At 43.4% G+C, this 21,118-nt stretch overlaps 1 long non-coding RNA gene across 1 annotated transcript; it reads right to left on the bottom strand.

The window, feature by feature from the left end:
* Positions 1-13,148: 13,148 nt before the first annotated feature.
* On the bottom strand, positions 13,149-19,807 carry LOC309523648. The gene is made up of 3 exons (XR_014215487.1): positions 18,888-19,807; positions 15,963-18,668; positions 13,149-14,912 (listed from the first exon to the last, which is right to left on the bottom strand). It is a non-coding gene; the product is annotated as an uncharacterized lncRNA (long non-coding RNA).
* Positions 19,808-21,118: the final 1,311 nt, after the last annotated feature.

Here is a 21,118-nt window from a genome sequence, read left to right as displayed (position 1 = left end):
ATGTGCCAGGGAATAGGAGAAATATCAGAGCCCATCTAAATACAACGGTGTAGCTGGAAGGGGCTGCAACTAAATACAATGGTGTAGCTCAGGGGTCTGCAACCCACGGCTCTGGAGCCACATGTGGCTCTTTTACACCTTTGCCGCGGCTCCGGGGCAGATACTAGCGAGGAGAGGAGGCGCATTGTGCGCCCCGACACTCCCCACTGTGGCGGGCGCTGTACTGGCTGTGACGTCGCATGGGGGCGGTGCGTGCGTTAGTCACGCACCATCCCGACGTCACCTTCCCACCCGCTACATTGTAAGGGGCATGTACGCTGGTCACTGCATTGAAAGGGGGCATGTACAGTGGTCACTGTCTTGAAGGGGAGTGAAGAACACACACTCACAAAAAGGGAACTTGTTAATTTAACGTTTATTTCTATGAGGAGGAGTAATTCTGAGGGGTCAAACAAAGAGATAATAAAAAAGTGACAAAAAAGTTATTTTTATAATGACGAGTTTTGCGGCTCCCAGTTTTTTTTTCTTTGGAAACGGGTCCAAGTGGCTCTTTTTGTCTTAAAGGTTGCAGACCCCAGGTGTAGCTGGAAGACAGCATCTGCTTTGCATGCAGAAGAGTCTTAGGTTCAGTCCCCCAAAGTGCCAGGTAGGACTGGGAGAGCCTTACCTGATACTCTGGAAAGCTGCTGCCAGGCAGTGTAGACCACCCAGAACTTGATGGATTTGATTCAATGTATAAAGCAGTGTCTCCCGATTTTTGAGGCAGAGTCCATCTTCACTGAACATTAGAATCAGGTTGTCAATATTGTTATAAGATTTAATCTGTCCCTCAGCCACCTCTGCTTTTCCTCCACCTGGAGATCTGTCAGGTAGCCTTTATTGTGTTGGGCCATTTGGTCTGGCGAATAAGCATGTGCGTTAGGATAGCCCTTCCTCACCCATCCCCTTTCTCTCTCTCTCTCTCTCTTTTTCCCCCCTTTCCATTTTGGAAGAACCCCAAATGGGCTTCCCGGCACAATTAATGGGCCAGTGGCTCGCCATTAAAGCACTGACTAATCCTGGAATCACAGACCTGATGTCTCTATAGGCAGCAATAAAGTTTTCTGTAACCTCAACTCTTCCTCCTTTAATGGCTTTCCCCTGTGCCATTAGCTTCAGTGCACAACTTCCCCTGCCTGCCGAATGGCATGACTCTTTCCAAAGCAGGCTTGGCAGAAGCAGTAGAGAGCAGAGAGGTGAACATATAGCTTCTCTCGGGAGACTACACTCCTTGCACCCTTTATCCCTCTCAACTAGGGCTTTGCAACTGGAGACGGAAAACTTTGCTCAGGGCTGCTCCTTTTACTACTGTCCTAGAAGCAGTAATAAATTTGGTGCATAGTGAGAAGGAGCTGCAGCTGTGCACACATGTTTTGCATGTAGAATGTCTCAGGTTTCTTCTGTTTGTTTATTTTCGTGTTTCATTTAGGCTGAGCTGGCTCAGTTGGTAAAGAATAAGACTCTTAAACTCAGGGTTGTGGGTTCGAGCCCTACATTAGGCAAAATATTTCAGCATTGCAGGGGGTTGGACTAGATGACCCTCATGGTCCTTTCCAACTCTACTATTTTGTAATTCTAAGGAACATAAGAAACTGCCTTATCCCATGGGTCAATCTAGCTGTATTATTGCAATGCACTCTGTGTGAGGCTTCCCTTGCATTTGATCCAGAAGCTGCAGTTAGTGCAGAAAGCTGCAGAATAACTGCTGACAAGACTGAGGCGTTGTCAGCATATAACACTTGTGCTCCGAGATTTGTACTGGCCAGGTTCAAGGTGTTGCTTTTAGCACAGAAAGCCCTTAGCAACCTGGGACCAGTTTACCAGTTACATTTCTCATTTTAATTTAAAATTACCTAACTCACACTTCCCCCAAACTATACATGAGCCAAAATACAACTATCCTTTGAAAGTCGTACTTTTCTCCAAGCAAAAAAATGTCTATGTTAGGGGGAAATACGCATTAAAAAAAACAACAACATACATACACCATGTATTTTCTTATGCAAAATTGCTCACCAAAATTATGTATGAAAGTTGTTTTTGGAAAAAATGCTCAGTAAAATGTTCCATTTGGAATTCCCTCACATTAAATATTAGTCAGGGACCGTCTCTATTGTCCTTTCTACACCTTCTGAAGACCTCATTCTTTCAACAAGCCCTTTAAGTAAAATACCTTTTCCCCAGCCCACATTTGTGCTGGAATTATTTTAAATTATCTCTCGTGTTCATTTAAATTTTTTTTTTAATTGTAATGTTTTATCACACTGATGTGTTTCCCACTGTGGGCTCCTTTAGAAGGCAGGACAGGATATAAATTTAGCATTAACAGCAAATGAATTAATGAATATGAACTTTTGTGAGTACGTTTCTAAATTTAAAAAATTGCTGATAGAGATATGTACTGAACTTAACATTTGGAAAATGAGAAACTAAGAGATACCATCAATAACAGATTTATCTACAGTGGTACCTCGGGTTACAGATGCTTCAGATTACGCATTTTCGGGTTGCACACCGCGCTGAACCCGGAAGTACCAAAACGGGTTACTTCCGGGTTTCAGCGCTCGCGCATGCACAGAAGTGCTAAATCACGCTTTGTGCATGCGCAGAAGTGCCGAATCGCGACCCGCATGTGCTGCAGGTTGCGAACGCTGCTGGTTGCAAACGTGCCTCCCGCACAGATCACGTTTGCAACCCAAAGTTCCACTGTAGTTTGTTTTTTATGGAGGTACGCAAGGGGCCACAGTCCTTGCACCATTTTTCCAAAGGTTAAAAGTGTGGCACTGAGTATAACTTAGTATAACAGTGTTCAGAGTGAACACTGGCACCTTTATTTCCCTTTTCCTTTTTAAAAAGCACTGGATTCATCTATACCTAAAAGGGTGAGAGAGGTATAGATAGAGTCATGCAATCTAGTCAGATCTGAAATACAAATTGCACGGTATGTTGATTTCAATATTAAAAAAATAGCATGCTGTTGTTGGGGTTTTTTTTAAAGTTGCTTGTTCTCATCAGTTATTCCAATGCCTTTGTACTCATTCTCCAGAGCCCTGAGGAGGTGAGCACAGTCTGACCCTTTTCTTGAGTAACTGGCTACAACACAAACAATTGTAAAAAGATGTGAGACTTATTGGGGTTGTAGCCAACTGAGTCCTATGTAGAGTAGAACCTTTGAAATTAAGAAAACCAAAGCTATCCATATGTATTAACTTAATAGGCTTTCTGTGAGTAGGACCAGCACTGGATGGCACCCACAGGTTTGTTTTTAATGACAAGTGGCAAATTCAGAGAAAGAATCCTGAATATCTCTCCAGGGATCAAGGTCTCGTAGACTCCAGGACTAGCTCCAGGTTTTGGTGGACTCTGAGGAAAGTTGCCCTCATTGGGTCTGTCTGATTGGGCCCAGCTCCAATCACTACGCTTCAAACAAAGGCCCCCAGCCATTCTTTCTGGAAACAACTTTCCAGAGGGAGAACAAGAAGGCAGTGTTGCTTCACCTTACTCTCTCTGGGAGTCCATAGGCTGCAGTGGATAGATTTTGTCTCCATTTTTCCTGTGGAAGTCCCAGAGAGCGAACCTAGCGAACCCAGACAGCTTGCTCAGAAAGGGCTCTATGAGGTGGGAGTCCAACAACATAAGGAGGGCCACACATACTCTCACATCCACACTTTCCCTTCCTCCTGTTTGCTCCAAGTTCTTCCGCAATTTCTCTTCTTTTCCATTCATTTTCTCTTTTGGCATGAGTGAGTTGCAAAATGCCCCGCAGGCAATAGCCCAATGCACAATCAATCAGTCAGTCAATCAGCACATCACCAGGATTGTCCAACAGTGGCACTGGGGAACTGAGAATTTGTTACTTGTGGTGTCAGGAAAAGTGGATTATGCACATAAACAAAGAAGCCATCACTGAGTCTATGGGGAAAGCACTTCTAAAACTTCCTTAACAGAGATCATTAAATATACATGTTCTTGGTGGCTGGCCATATATCCTCATTAGAGTCTGCCATCAGCTGAAATGTTCAAGGAATCTTCTCCTATCACCTCCAAAGAGACGTGAGCTGAGTGTGGCCCAAAAAAGTAAACAGAAACTTGAGCTGAAATGCACTCAGGGAGGGGTAAAAATCCCCCAGCAACTTATCCTACATCAAATTTGCTTGCTGAACTTAATATTCACATTCTCCTAATTTGATCCCCACCCTACCTCCCCAAAATACTGTTGGATTTAGACATTTCAGTAAGGGGGGGAGGAAAACAAAATAATTTAACACCTTGAAACTTAACGAGATTCTAACCATAAGGCCCACTTTGAATTTTTGATTTTGTGCTGAATTGTGAATTAATTTACACTTCTAGGGTGCAAAAAAAGGATAGAACTTTCTTTATGTACGCAACAACAGCAGCAAGAATACTGATCGCAAAGTATTGGAAGACACAAGATCTACCCACCGTGGAAGAATGGCAGATGAAAGTGATTGACTATATGACATTGGCGGAAATGACGAGCAGAATTCGAGACCAGGGAAAGGAGACTGCGGAAGAAGATTGGAAGAAATTCAAGATTTATCTTAAGGACTACTATAAACTTGATGAAGTTTAGAATGTCGAGATTCTATAGAGAGAAAGGGTTGCAGTAATATAAGATTAGAATAAGAAAGGACTATGACGAATTAGAGTTGGAAAAAACATTTATAAGTTGCTATAAAATTTGGACATGAGGATGCAGAAAGGGGAGGTATGGGGAAGTCCGAGGAAAGAAGTTTATGAAATGACATTATGAAATTATACTTGTTTGTTTGTTTGTTTTCTTTTTTGTGTTTGTCTGTTATAAAAACTTTTGTAAAACTAATAAAAAATATTATAAAAAAAAAATTAATTTACACTTCTAGGCTGCTTCCTAGGGCATCCTAAGTACATATAATATTATTTATTATTATTTATTTCATTAAAATTTTACACCTTTCGAAACAAACCTCGCAGTGGTTTTTAAAAAGATTGGTAATAGTACTATAGGGATGCGAGTGGCATTGTGGGCTAAACCACAGAGCCTAGGACTTGCCGATCAGAAGGTCAGCAGTTCGAATCCCCGCGACAGGGTGAGCTCCCGTTGCTCGGTCCCAGCTCCTGCCAACCTAGCAGTTCGAAAGCACGTCAAAGTGCAAGTAGATAAATAGGTACCGCTCCAGCGGGAAGGTAAACGGCGTTTCCGTGCGCTGCTCTGGTTCGCTAGAAGCGGCTTAGTCATGCTGACCACATGACCTGGAAGCTGCTACGCTGGCTCCCTCGGCCAATAAAGCGAGATGAGCGCCGCAACCCCAGAGTCGGCCACGACTGGACCTAGTGGTCAGGGGTCCCTTTACCTAATAGTACTATAGTCAATGCTACCTGCCTATATATAAATAAATGATAGAGTGCCAACAGCTCTCTGGACTGAATATAATCATGAAACTTATAAGAGAGCAAAATTCTTTGCTATACAGAAGGCAATCTTTACGTGAAAATGATATTAGCAGGACCAGGGAAGTCTTCTGGTGAAGGCATTACAGAAAGCCGCTACAGACTGAAACAGGGATCTGATTCTGTATAAAACAGCTTTATGTCATGGGCAGACATTGGTACTATTGATACTGAGAGCCAGTGTGGTGTAGTGGTTAAGAGCGATAGACTCGTAATCTGGGGAACTGGGTTCGCGTCTCCGCTCCTCCACATGCAGCTGCTGGGTGACCTTGGGCCAGTCACACTTCTCTGAAGTCTCTCAGCCCCACTCACCTCACAGAGTGTTTGTTGTGGGGGAGGAAGGGAAAGGAGAATGTTAGCCGCTTTGAGACTCCTTCAGGTAGTGATAAAGCGGGATATCAAATCCAAACTCTTCTTCTTCTACTACTATGGTGCCCTGAGCTAGGCCAAAATTTGGCGCGCACACCCCCAACCCTCGTGCCATGCTGAACTTTTGAAAGGAGATGTGATGCTCTGGCTGGGTCCTAGAGCCCTCCTTCTCAAAGCTGAGCAAGTGCTAACTAGGCTTTAGGAAGGAAGAGGTAGGACTCTAGGGCCTTGTCAGAACCCTCACACCTTCTTCTTGTAGCCTGGCAAGTGCTTACTGGATGCCCTCTCTGCTTGGCGCCCAGTGCAGAGGAATTGGTTGCAGTGCCCTAAAACTACCTGTTTGTATGCAAGTTTGCTTAATCCTCCTATGCTTTGGGGTTCATAGCTGACCCAAATTGCTATTAAGAAAGTTGAAAAACTGTTGTTGTTGTTGTTGTTGTTGTCGTCATCCTAAGCATAAAGTCCTATTTTACAGCCAGAGAACACTGAGTCTCAGCGAAATGTGCCATGACCATGGATTGATCTTGAAAACCAAATAACTCAAGTTCTACCAATAAATCTACCTCAAGCAAAGTGCTGTTTGGTGCCTCCCAACAAACACATTGCTCACCGTATGGCAGCACTGCCAGATGGATGGGAAACCTTGGTTCTAAACTTCCCACAATGCTGCACAGCACCACACTTTCCATTACTCTGGGGCACTGTGGGAAATGTTAAATGTTGTGTGTGCAGAAACTAGCCAGTGGTACAAGGGTAGAATTTGCACTCATTGCTCTGCCCCTTTTGCCTCTGGTCCCACCCACCACGGGTGTGTGGCCCTTCGAGGGGTTGCCCAGAAAGGAATGTGGGCCCTGGGTTGTTAAAGGTCCCCCCACCTGTGATGTAACTAGATCAGGTTCCTGGGTCTGTGGCAAGTGGCCTCAGTGGAGTGCGTATTCAAAGTGCAATTAAGTGAGTGAATTAGTGGCAGCCTATAAGAATGATGGGAACGCGGGTGGTGCTGTGGGTTAAACCACTGAGCCTAGGGCTTGCTGATCAGAAGGTCAGTGGTTTGAATCCCTGCGACGGGGTGGGCTCCCGTTGCTCGGTCCCTACTCCTCCCAACCTAGCAGTTCAAAAGCATGTCAGAGTGCAAGTAGCTAAATAGGTACCGCTCTGGCAGGAAGGTAAACGGCGTTTCTGTGCGCTGCTCTGGTTCACCAGAAGTGACTTAGTTATGCTGGCCACATGACCCAGAAGCTGTACACCGGCTCCCTCGGCCAATAAAGCGAGATGAGCGCTGCAATGCCAGAGTCAGTCACGACTGGACCTAATGGTCAGGGGTCCCTTTACCTTTATAAGAATGATGCGCTCACATCTACATTTGTCCTGCAGAAGTTTCTCAACATGGCCAGTGACCCTCAGCGGCTGCTTTCAGTCTCCAAATCTCCCTTCTGCCTAGGTCAAAGGGTGATGGGTTCCTGTCCATTGGACTCCAGCTTTGGTGCCAAGTTCCTAAGTGAAAGTGACGTCCTGCAATCCCAAGGGCTTGCTGCCCCATTTATCTCAATAAGAGGAACGGCATTCTGGCCTGTGATTCATGAGTTGTGCCATGTTCTCCTGCTCGGTGACACCAGTGTGTTTTCTGCATCGGTGCCTCTTCTGCTCTGCAGAGCCCCCACAGGACTCCCATCACTTACTGGAACAATGTTTCCCATCTCAAAAACAGAGGCAATAGGAGGATCAGCAAGTCTGCAATCAACTGTTTCCCTAAAAACTCCTTTGAGAAAACGCAACGTTTTTTTGTTGTTGTGTGACTGACAGGTTAGAAAGACTTACAACACAGTCTTATGCATGATTACTCAGGTGTTCTTGAACAAGTTGAATGCGCTGGATACAGACTTTGTTAGTGGCACTTAGTTTGCATTGCAATCAATGGGGGCTTTGAGTTAAGTGATTATCAAGTTGCCCCACTGATTTCAGTGTGACCCAAGTTCAACTAACTTATGCCACATCCACACCAGAAGGACATAAAACGAGCCTGCTGAATTAGGCCAATGGCACATCTAATCCAGCCTCTTGTTCTCACAGCAACCATCCAGATGCTCAGGGGAAGCCAGCAAGCTAGACATGAGCACAGGAGCACTCTGCCCACCTGTGATTCCCAGCAACTGGTTTTCAAAAGCATTGCTGCCTCTGGCCTTGAAAGTACAACATAGCCACTGTGCATAGTAGACATTGATAGTTGTGTCTTCCATGAATTCGCCTCATCCTCTTTTCAAAGTTGGTGACCACCACTGCCTCCTTTGGGTGTGAGTTCCATAGTTTAGCTATATGCATACATCTAAGACACTCCTATACCACTTCAACAGACATGGCTCTGCCTCTCACAAACAATTTTAGGAAGCTTCATGACAGAGGAAGGATCAGGGCTGGCCCAAGACATTTTGCCACCCAAGGCAAACCCCAAAATGATGTCCCTCACCCTCCCCTCCAGGGAAGAAGGGGTAAGTGAAGATCTACATCAGGAACAAGAGTGGGGTAGGAGAGACCCTGTTGCCTGAGATGGTTACCTCACTGGCCTCATGCATAGGCTGGCCTTGGGTAAGATGTAGACAGATGTATGAGGATATCAATGGCTAATAGTCATGAGTATGTTCCACTGCTATTGCCAGGAGCAGTGTGCATTTCTCTGAATTTTGCAATGTAAAAACCAACAACATGCAAAATAAGTGTGAATAGGTAAAAACCAACAACATGCAAAATAAGTGTGAATAGGTAAAAACCAACAACATGCAAAATAGGTGAATAGTGTGCAAAGGCTTATATATCGGTGAAAACAGCATACATGATTGCATTTGTTTTGGAAAATAAATAGTTTACCAAAAAGAGAAAGACAAACCAAAATACTTAGGAAATCTCACGTAGAATTTAAAACAGCAACAACTTCAAAGTGATGTGGAGGTGATAGGAAAAACCAGAACCTGAGAGAAATTCAAACCACCAGATTCATCCATCCCTTCTCTGTATACTCAGAGGAACTGGCATGTTCTTCATCATCTCTCCACTTACTCCAGGAGGACTGACCCTTAATACTGAGTACACGCTCAGGGGCTAAACCCGTTTCAGTTTGGCCTGGGTATGATGACCCATTTCACCTGACTGACTCTTTTTTACAGAGTCAAGATGAGGGAGGAAGGGAAGGAGGGGGGAAGGCAGGGAGGAATTGCCAGCCACACTGCAGTGCTGACCTTCTCCGAGACGTGGCTCCAGAGAGCCGAGGGCCATAAATCATCCGAGGCAGAGTTTTCTCGTAAATGGTTTCCATTTTGCGTCTCTTCAGGGAGGGATGCCTCAGTGTGATCTATAGCACAGAGACGGCTGTCCATTTTCCCAGATATGTGCCCCTCCCATTGGGGTCTGTCTTCTTTTCCACCCCTCCGCCTTCTTCTTCCACTTTAATGGCCTGCTTGAAAGCAATGCCAAAGATGCTCGTTGTCAATCCGAGAGACTGAGCTTATGTCCTGTGCTGGAGGTGGTGCCCTGTAAGGGACATCAATTCTTACTTGAGCAAATGAGCCTGCTGGCCAGGCCCAGGTTTTTCCTGCCTTAGGTAAATTAGGGAGCCCTCAATTCCCCCCTGACTTTGCAAAAGATATCAAAGAATTCCCTCCCACTTTGCATGGGGATCTCTATCAGTGTGCATTGACTGCAACAGGACTGGTGCTTCATGAATGGTGGCAAACAGCTGCCTAGTCCACTTATGCAAGAAACGAGGAACCCTGCAGCCTTCCAGTTGTTGCTGGACTACATCTCCCACCATTGGCCCTGGTAGCTTTGACTGATGGGAGCTGGGGTCCAGCAACATCTAAAGGCTCACAGGTTCTCCACCTCTAGCTTAATGCAGCCTGGCCCTACCTGGAAGAAGTGTCATCACTTTCACCGGGTATAGCTTAGGACCAAACTGTATGCTTAGAAAAAGAAAACGGGGCAATGATCAGAATTAGCACCATACTATGTGAGCAGGGACTCCTCTGCATCAGTGGTGGGGTTAGGTAATTTTAGGGTTAACAGGCCCCCTTCCTCTTTAGGTGCTATCCTGCTCACTTTACTTCAAAATGAGAGGGGGGAGACATGTTCTGATGTCTTTGCCTATTTTCCACCCACCCACCCACCTACCCCACCTCCCACCCCGCTTTGCTCATATTGCTGAGAGAAATGATGGACTTTTGCTCCCCAAAGTCCTACCTCATGGTCCCAGTGATTACCCCCCCCCCCCCAGCCATGTTGCTTTTTGCAGCAGGAAGAAATCTGCCTCCTGGCCATTTGAGAAAAGGGATTCAAGCAGAACCGTGGACTACGGGGAAGCATTAAAGGATGCTGGGGTGAACAGATGATGGTTATGATCCACCTCCACTGTCAGAGGCTGTGTGGGGCTGGGGAATGTCCCAAGGGCCAGACTGAAGGCCTGCAGGGCCACATTCGGATCCTGGAGCTGAGGTTCTCCTTCCCTGAACAATAAAATGTTCACCTTGCTCACCTTGCAGGGCAGATTAGGTACATCATCCTACACACCAATGCCGCCAACCTGATTGCTCCCCCTCATCTCCTAATGTTTTACAAAACAATCAAGGTAAATATGATTACACACAACTGAGTCTTGAATGCAAAGTATATTCAGGCCTTTAGAAAATTTGGTCACCTACCTGTAGCTGAGGCAGCCGGGGGGGGGGTTGATTCTTGCTCTCCCCAAACATAAGAAGCTGCCTTATACCAAGTCAGACTCCTAGTCCATTTACCTCATTGCTGTCTAATTTAGCCTTCATGGGCACATTGGGAAATTAAATGTCACTGGCACCACAAATCATGCATTTCATGGGGGGGGGTGGTCCTCAGAACTGCCTCCCCCTGCCAGAAAAAAAGAGGAGGCAAAACAACAGCACCCACCACAGAAAAATTAAACACAGACAAACAAAAAAGTGTGGTTCAAGCTGGATACTTTAGTTCTATAACAAGGGGCGTTGTGTCTCTGGGGTTGGGGGAAATTTGCATTGCTAGATGAAGATGCTGGAGAGTGAATCTGGGACCTTTTGCAATTCTGCCACTGAGTTTTGACACATGTACTTTTGAAGTATTATTATTAAATGAGAACCCAAAGCAGGTAACCAACAGCGTGTTTTTTTAAAAAAACAAACAAACAAACTTTAGAAGGGGTGTGGGGAACATGTGGCCCTCCAGATCTCAATGGACTCCAACTCCCATCAGCCTCATCCAGTTTTGCCAAAGGTCAAGGGTGATAGGAGCTGTAGTCCAGCAACATCTGCCAAGGCAAAGGTTCCCCATCCTTGCCTTAGAACAACACGGTGATACCCATAAAACAGTTTGTAAACTAGAAACATGGAAGCATATTAGCTTGCTTTCTGGCAGAAAAAAAAGTCAGTTGGCCTTTTTTTAATTTAAAAATTCCCCAGAGACAGAGTCTGCTTGGTTTCCCTTGGAAGAGAGTCCCATAAGCATTACATCAGAAAATAAACCAAATAACAAGTCACCATCAGCCTGACCTTTAAAGAAAGAGGCTCATTTACAGCCTTGTATTTAAGCATTTGCCTAGTTATGGGACGAGGGTTGTGCTGTGGGTTAAACCACAGAGCCTAGGACTTGCCAATTAGAAGGTCAGCAGTTTGAATCCCCACGAGGGGGTGAGCTCCCATTACTCGGTCCCTGCTCCTGCCAACCTAGCAGTTCGAAAGCATGTCAAAGTGCAAGTAAATAAATAGGTACCGCTCCGGTGGAAAGACAAACGGCGTTTCTGTGCGCTGCTCTGGTTCTTAGTCATGCTGGCCACATGACCCGGAAGCTCCCTCAGCCGGCTCCCTCAGCCAATAAAGCGAGATGAGCGCCACAACCCCAGAGTCGGCCACGACTGAACCTAATGGTCAGGGATCCCTTTACCTTTACCTAGTTACCATAGGTGCCCTGGAACTCCATGTAGGCGAGTCAGCAGTCTGGTAAAGGTCTGGAGCAACCTGTCCCTCCGCTAGGGATTGGACCTAGGGCATTCTGTATGCAAAGCATGTGTTCCACTACTGAGCTGCACTTTTCCTCTCAAAGAATGGGAGGGGTGCTTCCCAGGGCTAGGATCCACACCACAAACTTCATGGATTGGCTCCCTAACCATGCAGCCACAGCTGAAGTCTCTTTCTGACATTCTAATCACTACCTGCACGGGCATTAATCACCATTCAAATCAGTCATTAAGTATGGAACTGGAAGGGTCAGTCAAATTGCATTAGGAGTGGGATCTACTGGTTTTGCACACACAGCAGCTGCTTGCCTTTTCTGCTGGACTTAGCTGCCCTCTGCTGGTTTCATTTTTCTTTGCATCCAGTTGTGGAAAGGCGTTCGAAGCTAAGCTGTTCCCCACATAGAAACATCTACACTTTCGCTCAACCCGTATTTTGATTGTATTTTGTACTGATTAATTCCCCCATGACCAAGGTCTTTTCTTCTTGTTCCAGGACTGTGCCTTGCAAAAAAACAAAACAAAACAAAACAAAACAACAATCTTACCTGCTGCAGAAACTTGTTTAAGCAAAATCTCTTTGGATTTTCTGCTCATCTGATTCAGCCTGTAAGATAAGATTTTCACAATGCACAACTGCAAAACAACGAGAAAGTCTATTGGACCCAAGGGAATTAATTGGTACATAATATGATTGAAATACAGGTCAAGCAAAAGTATGGATGAGCCCTTATACTGAGTTAGACCATCAGTCAATCATAGTTGAGTACTACCCTCAGGGACTAGTTGAGGCTCTCCAGGGTTTCAGGCTGAGGACATTCCCAATCCTAAATGGATATGTTGGGGACTGAACCTTCTGCATTCAAAACAGTTTCTTTGCCACTGATCTGTGACCTTTCCCCACCTTCAGCTCCTGCAGCTGAGCTGGTCCTGCCATACAGCAAACTGAAGCAACAGATTGGTGCCTCTGGGACCATATGACACCAGTCCTGAAAGACTTACATTGGCTCCCAGTACACTTCTGAGCACAATTCAAAGTGTTGGTGCTGACCCTTAAAGCCCTAAATGGCCTTGGCCTTGTATCCCTTCGAGAAATGAGGTTACAGGGAACCAGGCAGAGGGCTCGCTATAGCCTTACTTTTCAGTAGTGGCACCCTCCCTGTGGTATGCTGTCCCATCAAAGGTCAAGGAAATAAGTAACTATACAACCTTTAGAAGACATCTGAAGGAAGTCCCGTATAGGGAAGTTTTTTAATTGTTAATGTTTTATTGATTTTATATATGTTGGAAGCAGCCCAGAGTGCCTGGGGCAACCCAGTCAGATGGGTGGGGTACAAATAAAATTATATTAAAATAACTTGAAATAAAATATGTCAGCTGCTTTTAGACACTTGTTACATAGTCATGTATGAGTTTTCCTCTCCCCACCCATAGGACTGCCTGGGTGCTGGGAGAACCCAACATTAAAGAGCACCTTTGGTTACTCAACAGCTGAAACAAGCAAATTATTTTCACTTGTAAAGTGGGCAGTGCTGACTTGCATGGTTATCTCTGTGTTACTATACTTGTGTTTAATATTCACAGGAAAATGCCGAACACTGGTGCCTGTTTTTAACAAATGGTACACAAACGGTGCAAGTGACTGTGATCAGTTCTGTGTGTGCAAATGTCTTATGCAAGAGGGATAAATGATGTACCAATGCCATGAAATTAGTACTAAGGGGGCAACCCCCTTCAGTCCCTGTGGTCCCTGCCATCCCAATAAATGTCCAATATGCTTGGAGGGGGAGTACCAATGGTGCTGTAGTGCTATTTGATCTAGGTATAACCCCACATGTATCTCAAGGTTCAGGGAGCTTCCAAACCAGTGTTCTACTGAGGATTCATGCTGATAGGTTCACACAAAACTTGTGCAGAGGTCTTAAAATGTTGCCTGTATACTGAACATTGATCCTGATATGTTTGTGCCAGCTAGGGATTGTTATCCCGCACTTCGCAGTGCAATTTTCCATCCCTTTCTTATTTGTAGCTAGAAAAGTGATGGGATAGTTGCACTGGAAGGGCAAGATAGCAACAAAAAATTTGTGTGAATTTTGCTCATCTTGAAGAACCCTCAGCCGCTAAAGTTTCCAGCGGGAAGGACATAATCAAATAGATACAGAAGTGACCAGAAGAGGTTTAAAGCTGTTTCATAGGTTCATTGTATGCTGCAGATCAGCAGTATTCTCCTTTCTGAGTGGTGGTTAGGGGCACTGTGGTAAATTCTGAAGTCCCCACAGCTGAAGGAAAGTCCAAAAATGCAGGCAGCTGTGTTGAGATATGTGTTTGACATGCTGGGATACAACTCAGCTTGTCTAGAGGAGGGTAGGTCTGCACAGGGAGAAAGTAGATGATGGGAGGAACCTCCAAATTTACTATACTTTTTTAAAAATATATATATTAGATTTTCCACAATGAAAACAAAAACCACAAAGCAGAATGATACACAAAAACAGAAAAAAAGAAAAATACATCAATGAATGAAAAAAGGAAAAAAGGAAAAGAAAAAAGGAACAATAAACAGATAAACAATAACAACAAACTTAATTCTTTACAAATCCAACCTTTTAAACATCTTGGTTGACTTCCTCTAGTGCCTCCCTTCTGAGTTTCCTTGTAGTTGAAGGTAACAGCTTTCCAATATCATTATTAAACTAAAACAATTTTCAATTATAGTCCATCTTATTCACATTTCTTAATATTCTAAATCCCATTTATTTAATTATAGCTTAGTTAATTATAGCTAATCCTAGGCCTATTTCTTTCTTTCAAGTAATTTCTAATTTTTTATATTACAATATAATATTTTATATTACAATATAATATATTACAATATTTGTTCAAATAATCCTTAAATTTCCTCCAGTCCTCTTGAAACTCCTCTTTTTTCTGGTTGTGGATTCTTCCAATCAGGTCAGCTAGCTCCAAAAAGTCCATCATCTTCATCTGCCAATCTTCCACTGTTGGTAGTTCTTGTGTTTCCAATTTTTAGCAAGTAATATTCAAGCGGCTGTTGTGGCATACAAAAATAATTTAACATCTTTCTTGGGCAATTCCAAACCTGCTATTCCAAGAAGAAAGGCCTCTGGTTTCTTAATAAATGTATATTTCAACATTTTTTTCAGTTCATTATATATCTTCTCCCAGAAGTCTTTCACCTTGGGACAAGTCCACCACATATGAAAAAAGTACCTTCTTTTTCTTTACATTTCCAACAAAGGTTATCACTATTGTGATAAATCTTTGCTAGTTTTACAGGGGTTAAGTACCATCTATACATCATCTTCATAATATTTTCCTTTAACATCGTACATGCAGTGAACTTAACCCCTTTCTTCCATAGCCTCTCCCAATCCTCCATCATTATTTTATGTCCCACATCTCTTGCCCAATCAATCATAACCGATTTAACTTGTTCATCCTTTGTATGCCACTCCAACAACAAATTATACATTCCAAATTTACTATACTGTCCTTTAACCTGTGCTGACCTTCCCTTAGGTCAGAGGTTCTCCAACTTTTTTCTCAGGGCCACACTTTCAAGAATAAAAATTTGCTTGTGCCAAGCTGATTATTATTATTATTTTGATTTTAAAAATTCACTGGAAAACATTGGTGCTTGATTTAGAACATAGAACATGTTCTAATGTGATAATGGGACCTCTGCCACAATTCCCATCCTCTCCTACCACACCAGTGTGGTGCACCACACCCTTTGAGAACCACTGCCTTAGGTGCTAGACTAAGACTCTCAGGGATGCTGATTTCATTGCCTACTCCTCCTCTTCTTTTTCTTCTTCATCCTCACCTTGGAAGAACTGCCATCTTTGTATGCCCATCCTGCTGACAACAAAGAGCAAGTTGCACAGAACTTGGAACTTTCCTATGAGCAATATATTTCCTTTAATTAACTTTCTTATCTTCCGGAGCCTCAGCATGTTTACATGCAAGAGGCATTCTGTGTACAGCTGCTGCTTTCTCAAATCTCTAAATGTCATCAATATATTTATAACTACACATAAGGACATGAGGACACAAGCCAAATGACATCGGTACATACCATAATACCCAATTTATTAGTATCAACATGACAGCGGTCCTGTGCATAGTTTCCTTGGAGTGGCTTGTAAGCTCTATTGAAATATGTTCGAGTTGCGCAACCGTTGACCTTTAATGAAAGATCTTTCAAGCGAAACCTTTAGCTTTTGATAAAAATGAAAAGAAAGGGGCAGGGGGGGGAAAACCTTGCAAATAAGAGTTACTATTTCAGATGTGGGCACAGAACATCATCAAGCAAAATAAAAAGCTATCTAGCATCTGCTTGATTGCTTTTCTCATTCTTTAACCTTCTTCATCTTTATTTGTCCCAACAGTGAAAGCCTTGTTATTGTTCACTTGCCGGAGCAAAGAGGACTCAATTTCTCTGGGTCCTTGGTTTGTGACGCTGTTGCTCCTACCCTGAAGAAAGCTCTAGGCTGCTTTCTCCCTTGCCCATATAATACCTGTTTGTTTTGTCCTGGGGGGTAAATAAAGGAGCCGGAGATGGAGCAGAGCTATTCTGATCAAAGTGGGGACAGTAGAAGGAAAGGGTGAGTCATCTCTCCCAAAGCCAATCTGAATGGGGGTGGGATAGTCTCTACAGATGCATTTACACACAGACACACAAACTTTTTTATTATTAAATGTATGTATACATGTAAATTATATGTACTTTCTATCGAAATTTGTAACCAAGGGGAACAATTTAGTTAATCTGTACATCTTATATAAACAGGGACTGGTAACACTCAATACTAAAAAACTTGGTCCTACATATTAGTTACTCAATATCATTCCATTTCCATATTCCCATATTCAAATTAACTCTTGGTAAATAACAACCAAAAACACCAAATACAATCAAGTACATGGTGCATTGTTGGCTGATATGATACTGCAACAATTGGCTGATATGATATTGCAACAATTGGCTGATATGATACTGCAACAATTCAATATAATAACCTCAGTAGGATCTCCTGTCAGGTAGTTGCTGCCCCAAACCCCATGAATGACTGGACTCTCAAATCCCATTTCCCTCTTAGGCCACAAGAGGGAGTGCCTTCCCTGCCACTTGTTATACAATACAGTACTTACAGTATTGTGGCTTGAGAAGCCTTGAGAAAGAAATTCAGTTCAGCTTAAATCCCAATATATCTAGACACATACCCATTCAAACTTATGCATGTGCACACATGTGCACGCACACACACAAAGAGGCAGGCAAGGAAGGGGCCTATTGTTTGCACTTGTTGGGTATGGCAATTCTATGGCATTGCATGCGGCACATGGGTAGCTCTGTGGTCTAAACCGCCGAGTCTCTTGGGCTTGCCAATCATAAGGTTGACAGTTTGAATCCCCATGACGAGGTGAGCTCCTGTTGCTTTGTCCCACCTCCTGCCAACCTAGCAGCTTGAAAGCATACTAGCATGAGTAGATAAATAGGTACCGCTGCAGCAGGAAGGTAAACGGCATTTCCATGCGCTCTGGTGTCCGTCACTGTCCTCTGTGCACCAGGAGCAGTTTAGTCATGCTGGCCACATGACCCGGAAAGTTGTCTGTGGACAAACGCTGGCTTCCTCAGTCTGAAAGCAGAGATGAGTGTTGCAACCCCATAGTCGCCTTTAACTGGGCTTTACCTTCCAGGAGTCCTTCACCTTTTTTTTTACTGTATGGAAATTCTATGGCAAGCATAGGCAAACTCCGCCTCCAGATGTTTTGAGACTACAGTTCCCATCATCCCTGACCACTGGTCCTGTTAGCTAGGGATGAAGGGAGTTGTAGTCCCAAAACATCTGGAGGGCCAAGTTTGCCTATGCCTGTTCTATGGCATTGCAGTGCTATGTGGCCACTGCACTGGCATCAAAGCTGGCCAATGTCATCGTGGTCTCATGCTCACCCAGCAGTGCTGTCAACTGCACATGGCGTAGGTGCAAAAGCTAGCATAGACCACCCCTCTGTCAACCCATCCTTAGAAACTCTACCCCTACTCACCAAACCCAACATTGCACACTGACTACTTTCCCCTGTAGGGAAAGCACCTATCAGCATGATGCAACAGTGGGAATTCCAGGACGTCACACTGCACAGTCACCCTGCCTCCACACATTGTGAATAAGCACATTCCCAGAAACTGCTCACAGTCTCTCCTCTCAAAGCTGGCATCAGAGGTTAGCACTGTAGGACAACAGCTGCCAAGGCCCATGACCATAGGGTTGCCATATTTTGAAGAGCACAAAAAAGGACACTATTACGACTCTCATTTTAAATACCTCTACAGAGCCTAGGACTTGCCGATCAGAAGGTTGGCAGTTCGAATCCCTGTGATGGGGTGAGCTCCCATTGCTTGGTCCCTGCTCCTGCCAACCTAGCAGTTTGAAAGCACATCAAAGTGCAAGTATATAAATAGGTACCACTCTGGCGGAAAGGTAAACGGTGTTTCCGTGCGCTGCTCTGGTTCACCAGAAGCGGCTCAGTCATGCTAGCCACATGACCCGGAAGCTGTACGCTGGCTCCCTCGGCCAATAAAGTGAGATGAGAGCCGCAACCCCAGAGTTGGCCATGACTGGACCTAATGGTCAGGGGTCCCTTTACCTTTACCTTTACTATATGTAGGCTATATGTGGGAACGTTTATATAATTTAGCAGAGTTTAAATCATCCCCTGTTTGAGTTTATGCAGTAACAAGCGGGTTGCTAAGTCATTTGAGTCCTATCAATAATTATACCTTCCTTTTTTATAAGATATTTATTAAGATTTTTTTTAAGATATTACAATACAAAATGAAAAAGGAAAAAAAATACAAAATAAAAATGATTAAAAACCACTTCATTTTTCTATTACTTATTTTCCTTAGCTTGTTTCTCGGACCTCCTTATACCTCCCTTTTTTGTATTCCAGTTCAATTTGTTGGCTCAGCAAATCCTTACCCTCTCAATAATTATACCTTCCTGGTTGATAATCCCTTTCTGTCCCTCTTAAAGAAAACACACATGAATCTGAATCATATTAACATAAACTACTTTGCTATCAGATTCATTCAGGTTTACACAGTTGTTCCTGAAGGCAGGCTTAGGTTACATAACAGACAAACTATATACTAGATAGAAGTGAGTCATGAGAAGACTGCATCCGAGCAGTTATCAGTGACCAGTCCTTGCAGCAACTGACCGACCGACCAATCAACCAATCAACTGACAAAACTGCCTGCCACATAGAGGCAGTTAGTCCTCTCAGAATGTTGGACTTGACTGACAGCTTTGTATCCCACACTATAGAAGCTGTGATATATTGCTGAGGGGGTCAGGAGAAGAGAAGAGAAAAACCAAGTCTTCAACCACCAGTTATATCTATGTCTCATCCAGAAAGTATAGCCAGAGACATTTTGGCAAATTTGAAAAATCTACCTGGGCAGAAATTTTACTCCTGAAAAAGGAGGACACCTGGCAACCCTACATACGCAAGCAAAGGTTCCTACTGTTGATATCCTGTTCCTCCCTTCCTTAGAATAATAGAATTGTGGAGCTGGAAGGGACCACGAGGGTTATCTAGTCTAACCCCCAGCAATGCAGCAATCTTTTTGCCCAACGTGGGGCTTGAACTCACAACTCTGATTAAGTGTCACGTGATCTACCAATTGAGTTATCCTTGCTGCTGCCACCTATTCACATATCCTATCCAAGCAGTGCGTGAAAATAGCAACATGAACAAAGAGATTGCAGTCAATGTCTTGTGGTTGTTGTTTTAGTGTTTATAATATTAACTTGTAAGATATGGATTTGTTTTTTTTGCTTGGTGTTTGTTGTTGCTTTTTTTAGTTTTTGAATGTTGATTTTTGTGTGTTGTGTATTGTTATTTTCTGATATCTTTCATGCTGTTGTTGTGTGGCAAATACTAATAAAATTTATTTTAAAAATATTAAAAATAGGAGAGTGCAGATGTTGTTGTTGTTGTTTTTTGAATATATCCTTAAGCAAAAGAAGCATTAATTTTAAAGCTTCTAAACCCTACCTTCCCCCCAGCTCCACCCCGAAATGAAGTAATGGCTGTTTATTGTTATGCAAAATTCATACAAGAATATAGATACATCTCCGTCTGCCCAACATAAAATAGCCACCACAGTAGAACAGCTTTAATATACCATGGCGACAACTCAGTGACGTACCCTCCAAAATTCCTCGGATGAGAGTCAGGACATTCTATTCTGCATCAGTATCCCAAATATTATCTAGATTCTGACATTCATTAATTTATTGGGTTTAGGGGAGTCTAACCCCAGTACATTCATAACAATTGTTTGGATGATGAGGCTACCTTGGCATCCTTAAGTAATCTGAAATTCAAGGACTGCCAACTTGGTCTAACAGCTAATTGTGGGGGGTAAGAAAAACAGGAAACGCTATGCATCACAATGTGTTTGAATGTTTCTTTATATTTTAGATTTCCTTATTTCAAATCTGCATCCCTGAGCAATTATTGTTTTTTATTTTTAAAAAATGGTTATCTGCATTCCTGTTCTATATTCATATATTTCCTTTCCCTCCCTTTGCCTGAAATAAGACATCTTCCCTTTCTCACACATCCTTAGGTTAGGCTGGTTCCGCTATTAAATTGTTTACTGTTAGAGACAATATATAAAAATAAAAAAGGAACTTTCGGCACAAGCAATATGGATGTTTTGCAGGTTAAGAATGAGATATGTTATTATCAGTGCTATTTTTCTATTTAAAAAAAAGAGGTTCTGGAACTCTCCATTAACACCTCCCTTGTTCTCTTAGATTGGCAATGGCATCCACCTGAGAAGTGCCAGAACTGAGTTCTGGCGAGTTCTGGCTGGAAAAAAACAACCTTGGTTATTATTATTATTATTTAACTTGCAGTTTTACTTTCCCATAACTCCCTGGTGCTTCTATTCTGCAGATCACCCAGAAATACTGTATACAGTGGTACCTCGGGTTAAGTACTTAATTTGTTTTGGAGGTCTGTTCTTAACCTGAAGACCACTTTAGCTAATGGGGCCTCCCGCTGCAGCCGCGCCACCAGAGCACAATTTCTGTTCTCATCCTGAAGCAAAGTTCTTAACCTGAAGCACTATTTCTGGGTTAGCGGATTCTGTAACCTGAAGCGTATGTAACCTGAAGCGTATGTAACCCGAGGTACCACTGTATTTTGACCTAT

The sequence above is a fragment of the Podarcis vaucheri genome (assembly GCF_965113315.1).
Source record: "Podarcis vaucheri genome assembly, chromosome: Z".
NCBI lineage: Eukaryota > Metazoa > Chordata > Lepidosauria > Squamata > Lacertidae > Podarcis > Podarcis vaucheri.
Note: the sequence above shows the minus strand (reverse complement) of the source record. Positions and strands in the feature narration are given on the sequence as shown.